Raw genomic sequence first — 6749 nt, 5'->3', positions numbered from 1 at the left:
GAAAAGGCTCTGTCTCAGTAATGACTCCCACCAATTTCTCACTTCCACCTAGAGAAATGAAAACAGATGTGATTATTAAAAACAACAACAACACAACAACAACAACAACAACAACAACAACAACAAAACAGTCTGTGTACTGATTTTGGTCAGTTTTGCTTAACAAACTCATGTCTGCCTTCTAGCTGTGGATGTTTGGTACATCTGAGGTCCAGAGTAAGGAAAAGCAAAAAGAGACAATGTTTCAATTTGACATTGTGCAAAAACTTAGTGAAATAATGAAGCACATGTTAGAATGAGCCCACAGATAACAGACTTACGACCAATTTTTTGTTGTAACAGGGATTTCTGAGATGAGTTGCCATGGCAAGAGAGATCAGTTGCTATTTAAACAACATCTGAACAAAGTAAATCAATAGTTTCCTTTCTTTCAAAGTAAATCCCCCACGCAAACAGGGCAGAGGGAGCTATATCCACAGATACAGCAACATAAGGGAGAGCAATACCTTTCCTCTTCATCACGTGTCAAATAGATATTGATTTTCCTCAGGGACAATTCTCCTAAACCTCAGAATTTGTTCTGAAGAAGCCAGCTGTGATCATTTATTCTTCGTTTAAATTGTTAGAGATGTCAGAGTCCGGTTAAAAAAGCAGATTTGTTTTGACAGATTAAACTCGCATTAAAATATCTTCTCCAGTCCCCTAGGATACAAAAGCAGACCCCAAGTTCAACTTTAATTAAAATAAAAATCCCAGAGTACATTACTGGTCCTGTGTCCAAGAGAACAAAGCTGTTCATTCAAGTGGTATTTGAATCTCCTCCAGGGAGACAGAATGTATTATTTCAGGTGAAATGCCCTTTACTGGTCTTAAATAAAGCTGTCTGCGAAGTGTTACCAGTTGTTTAATTGATAGATGCGTTTAATAGAACCCAATGTCTTGCTTATAATGATGAACAAAAAGAGGCTTTGTCTTCCCAACAACCCTCTCTTTGACTGTCTTTGATTTATGTCCTAGATAAGAATGCATTAAGTTGATTGAGTCAAACACAGGGTGCGGGTACCTTTTTAACACAGCAGTTCTTACACACCATCTGTCTTGCACTAAGCATAAAGGAAATGTATTTGAAGCTAAAAAAAAAAAAAAAAAATTGAGAAAAAGTTCAGGAAAAAGAAAAAGATTGTGTCGAGAGAAGGTGCTTGCAATGTATGAAACAGAAAATGAATTCATGCTCAAATTCATTGCATGGGGAAAAAAAAAAAAGAGTTCATGTGTTTGGGCATGAAGTGTATCATAAAGTTTTCCTCATAAGGAAGATCACGTGTGTGACATGCTGGGAAAACAGCCCCTAATGCTGTATTTACATCAGCATTAAAGGTCATGACTCACATGCTCTGTGCATCAACTCACAAACTGAACCTTACAAACTAAACGCTGCACACAGAGAATAAAAAAAAAAAGAAAGAAAGAAAAGACAAGAAGGAAAAAAAAAAGCTATTATTTTAAGAGTTATTTTCTTGAGGGGTGTGGTGCACAAGCGCAGGAGGGCAGTAAATTACAGTATTTCTCAATGACAACTTGGCGAGAAAATGTATGTTTTGTTTCCACAAGTTAGCATTTTCAAAAATCAGAGAAAAATATGTTGAGTTTCATAGGGATATTTTAGCTGCACTTTACATTCCTTTCTTTGACATGAGAATTCTACTTCAGCTTTGTTTCAAAACACGACAGCAGGGAAAAACAGACGGAAAAAAAAAAGGAAAACCATTTTATTGAACTAATATTTAGGCTTATGTTAACCTTTCGTCTTATGATAGTAAATACCATACAAAAGAAACAGAAGAAAACAAAAACAGATTTGGTTGTGCGGGTGGAGCTGTAAACAATAAAACGATAAAACTAAACAATATTAAAATGCTTACCAAGGCATACACGTGTGAGGTTTACAAAATGGAATATATAACACTGTGGATTCATGACACATTTTCAAGTTGACAAAAATCCACATTAGTCTGTGTAATCATATTCATACTCGCTGTAAAGCTTTGTAAACAACAACATTCATGAATTTTTAAAATAAGATCTTTTTTAAAACTATCCCAGGAACTGTCATGTGGTGTGACCACATATTAATATAAGATCATATTCTTTATCAGGAATTCAAACATTTGTGGGAAAATTATGAATTGTCAACTGCATCCAAAACTATTTATCGCATGACCTAATAAATTCGCTTTCACAGCCAAATCATTACAGGACCTAACGAGAGTCTCCAGGCTCTTCACAAAGAGCAGCCAAGTCCCCTCCCGTCCTTCTGTTCATACGCCAAAGAAAAAGAAAAACACAAGTCACGCATTAGGACACATGAGAACTCTGTCGCCAGATTCAAACTGCTGCATCACCACCACTCAGTCAGCCAACAGGTAGATATAGTGTTTCTACAGTATGTAAGAGCATATCTCGTCTATGTCAAAATTCATGATGTACACTAAGCAAATGGAAAACTATTCATTTGCAACACATCACGCCTGAAGCATTGGTAAAACATTATTTACATCCTCCAACATAAAAATGTCCAAAGTGACAGAGTGGCAGAGGGTACGAGACTGTTCCTGAACAGCTCGGCCCTGTCACATGGGCTTTGAAATACGCCTTCTGACAGAGGACAGACAGTGTCTGAACTAAGGCCTGCTATCACTCACGCTATAGACACGTGTCACAGTGAGATCGGTTCTGGTGTGACTAAAGTAGTGACTGACTAGAATATAGTTACAGAATAAACATCCGATAGTGAAATGCGATGATGTATATCTAAATATAAGGTTCATATAATCATTAAGTATGATTGTTCAGGTGACAGAGAGGAAAACTCCTGGCAGCATATGCTACACAGTGGCAGTTTTAAGACATCCAGTGTCCTGGTGTGTGTGTGTGTGTGTGTGTGTGTCTGTGTTTCAAAACAGCACAATAAGTAAAAAAAAAAACCCCAAAAAAACCAAAACAAAAAACAAAAAGATGTGTAAAAAAAAAAAGAGACAGGGATGAAGGGTCACTGTAATTATTGTTATACAAAGGCCCTTATGACTCACGCAGAAAACACTGCCAAAAGTCCCTGTAGCACTAACACACTGACTGACTAACTGCAACTGGGATAGCCAAGGCACCATGAAGTCTGAAACAAATCACGACAAAATCCCTTAACATAAGGACATTGAACTACATTCCAACACTATTTTTCAAATTTTGCTTTTTTTGTTATGCTAACATATCTTTTTTAATTTACCCTGGCTATTGTTATATTTCACTATTAAGACGAATCTGATAGCGAACAGTCTACATCAATAGAGGCACTTTCCACCACTGCAGTCTGGATCCTCACCTCAGACAAGAAAGCAAGCTATTGATCCTTTTAAAACCAAAACCATCTATTGTTGCTTTTTTTGAAAACATAAGGGATAGCTGATTGCCATCATGAAACTGAAATCTCTCAATGAGAACAGGTTCACAACCTTTAAAAACATTACAGTGTAGTACATGTGAATTCAAATTTAAAAAAAAAAAAAAAAAAAAAAGACTGACAAAGGTTAACTGACAATTCACAGAGACCTGTAAAATAAAACGAGGATACAATGCTTAGCTGATATTCCCCACAAATATGCATACCTGTTTGACACCTGGGTTAACATCTGGCTATGATGTCCATCATTTTTACTGACAGCAGCTGTGTTTGCTCTGTTTTAATCGTTGCCTGGCAGGTGACTCAGCCTCACTTGGGAGAGCCCGTAACCTTGTCTTTGCACTGAGTCGCAAACTCCCCTCCAGTGTTTACCAGCACCAGGATGAGAACCGACTCAAACATATTTCAAAAGTCAGCAACAAAACACACAGCCATCTGGAGAGTCTGAATAATCTACCACCTACAATCGCAGAGCACTGCTAAGGCTTCCAGTCCTCTCGCTCTCCAACTGACTCTGTGTACTGGCACCAGAGAGAATCCTGACTGTGGTTCCCACTAGATCATAAAGACCATATGACCTCCATTACATGCTATCTAAAAGCATTGCTGAACATGTTGATGGTAGAGGATTTCAGAATGATAGAAGCATGGAAAAACAGTTCAAATAAATAACATTAAATCCTTCACAACAAATGTGAATTAAATATACTTGTATAAGTGGGCTATATATTTTACAAACAAGGATGAGTGCATTCCTTAAAAAACAAAGGCATTGATCACAACGAGGTTTCCAAATGAGGACTGATCTTCCAGCCTTTGAACATGTTACTGAGGTAGCAAAGACCGGGCTCTCTCTCTGACTGTACTACATTTAAACATTTACACGTAGGCTGAGACAAAGTTTTCACATGACCTACGCTGACCCTCTGAAGCATTCCATCAGGTGGGAACAAAATTCCAAAAAAGAGGGAGAAACATTTGAATCCGAGCAAAAAGGCTACACGAACAGTAGAGAAACGTAAAAAAACTTAAAAGAAAATAAAAACATCTTGTCAAGACAAGACGTTACAAAGTTCACTTTACATTTTTTTGTGGTAAACCCTTCAAACATTCCCTGATTTGACCCATGTGTATCACAGCACTGCTAGATTTCACTCCACAGCACAGAAACAAGCACAGAAACAAGACAACACTAGCCCACTGCCTCTATAGCTGCTTCCACCAGCTTTGGAATTCTGTTTAGTACACGCACACAAGAAACATTTCATAGTACTTTGTGCACTTTTTAACACTCAACATTCCTTGCATAGATCAGCTGAGATCCTGAACTAAATCAAACCCATTATTGCCTCGCCCTCAGTCAGTCACACACACACACACACACACACACACACTCACACATTAAAAAAACCACATTCTTACCAACAGCAGAAAAGGTTTAAAAACACGAGCCAGTGCCCTCTGCCAAGATGACCACAATGCAAGAATCAATGGAGAGTGGCTTCATGGGAGTATGCGAAGATGACTGAAAGGCACGGCGAAGCTACCTCCTTGCTCTCAGACAAAGTAGGATACTGGAGAGGAAGTTCCAGCAGTGCCTAATAGTTTTCAGCTGTGAGCCAGATGGGGATACATACAGTTCTGTGGTGAAACAGGGGTGATAGGTTTGCTAACTCAACAAGATCCCTCTGTGATGGTACTGAGACTGAAAACGAGTCTGTGTATGTGAGAGAGAGAGATGGAGGGAGAGAGAGAAAGAGAGAGAGAGAGAGGGAGAGAGAGAGAGAGAGCAAGGGGGGGGGGGGGGGGGGGGGGGGGGTTGTTGCTTTTTTTTTTTTTTTTTTGGCATTTTTAATGTTTTGTCGCTTTTAGTAGAGAAGACCACACCAAAACAAAAACAACAGCAAAAAAAAAAAAAAAAACCCAGAGCAATAAACATTTACAGCTAGAGTAGAGCGAGAGAGTGAGGTAAACCATCAGAGCGAATGGGGCAGAACATGTTTTAATTGAAAGAACTTTGGTGATGTTTGTAAAATGACTGTGAGACAAAAACACTCATGGGCTGTGAGAAAAGAAAAGAAAAGAAAAGAAAAGAAAAGAAAAGAAAAGAAAAGAAAAGAAAAGAAATTGAGTGGGGAAAAAAACACTGTTACGAAAACTAGAGATACAAAATGCTTTCCATAGCAGGGAAAAAAAAAAAAAAAACAGTTTCCACTGCAGCTGCAGAACTACTTGATTTTAAGACGGTGCGCTCTGGCAGCTGACTGTGCTGTGCCTTAGTGAAATCTGACACTTGTGTCTTCTCCTACGCCTCCAAATGAACTGCGAGGGCCGGCTTTACAAAACAGGGGCACAGAGCAAAGAGCAGACAGGAAGACTGGCCTTTATTTACTAACATCGCAGGAGAAGCAGAGCCGTGTTTCAGCTGTCCACAAGGTCGCTATAGTCTGGGTGGTGCCATGTTAGTCTTGGCGTTGAAGGAGGGGAGCAGATTTCAGAAGATTCTATTCTCTTTATTTTTTTAACATCTTATGTTTTCCATCTCTTGGCCTCTGGGTTTTTGTGTAGACAGCTGTAGGGAGGTGTACTAAGGTTTGCCAAGATGTTTTCCATTTCTCAAGGTAGAACTACTTATTTTGCACTTCTGACCATGTTGCAGCCCAGAGAACGGCACAAGGTCGTAACACTGCATCCATCATGCCAAAATTACCTAGCACTACAGGGGTCTTTTTCATCACAACAAGGCTGATTCAGCTGTAATCAGATGGAATAAATCATTTTGTTCATCACCCACCTACTTTCCCGTATAACACTTGCACATTATTCCAAAATAATTGGCCCAGGAAGGTTATTCATCAATACCAATGACACGTAAACTGTCTTCCTTCAGAGAGCTCCTAAATACCACCAGCCAAACACCACGTGCATTCTCAACGGGACAGCCCAATCATGGCTGCCCCACATCCTCCACCTGGAAGGCATGAACACAGACAGGATGGAGGGTTTCATGCTGACACTGAAAAAATGGCCTGAGCACCATCAGCTTCTGAGAGCAGCAAAGCTGAGTTCCAGGGTGATTCATCAGGTCAAGCTTTGACATTTCTTGCTTCTCTGAAACACAAGCACAGTAAACCAATTAAAAGAAAGTGAGCAGAATTGGTGTCAGACAAAAGGTGAAATCAGAGGCCCCAGCACGGCCTGTACGTGTGTACAACTGAGTGGTTACGGACGGGCCCGCCAATCTTCTGCCCAGACAGCCTGACAGTCCAGAGTCTAAGCCTCTGATTAGTAT

Source organism: Chanos chanos, chromosome 10 (genome assembly GCF_902362185.1).
Source record: "Chanos chanos chromosome 10, fChaCha1.1, whole genome shotgun sequence".
NCBI lineage: Eukaryota > Metazoa > Chordata > Actinopteri > Gonorynchiformes > Chanidae > Chanos > Chanos chanos.
This window is presented reverse-complemented; position numbering follows the sequence as displayed.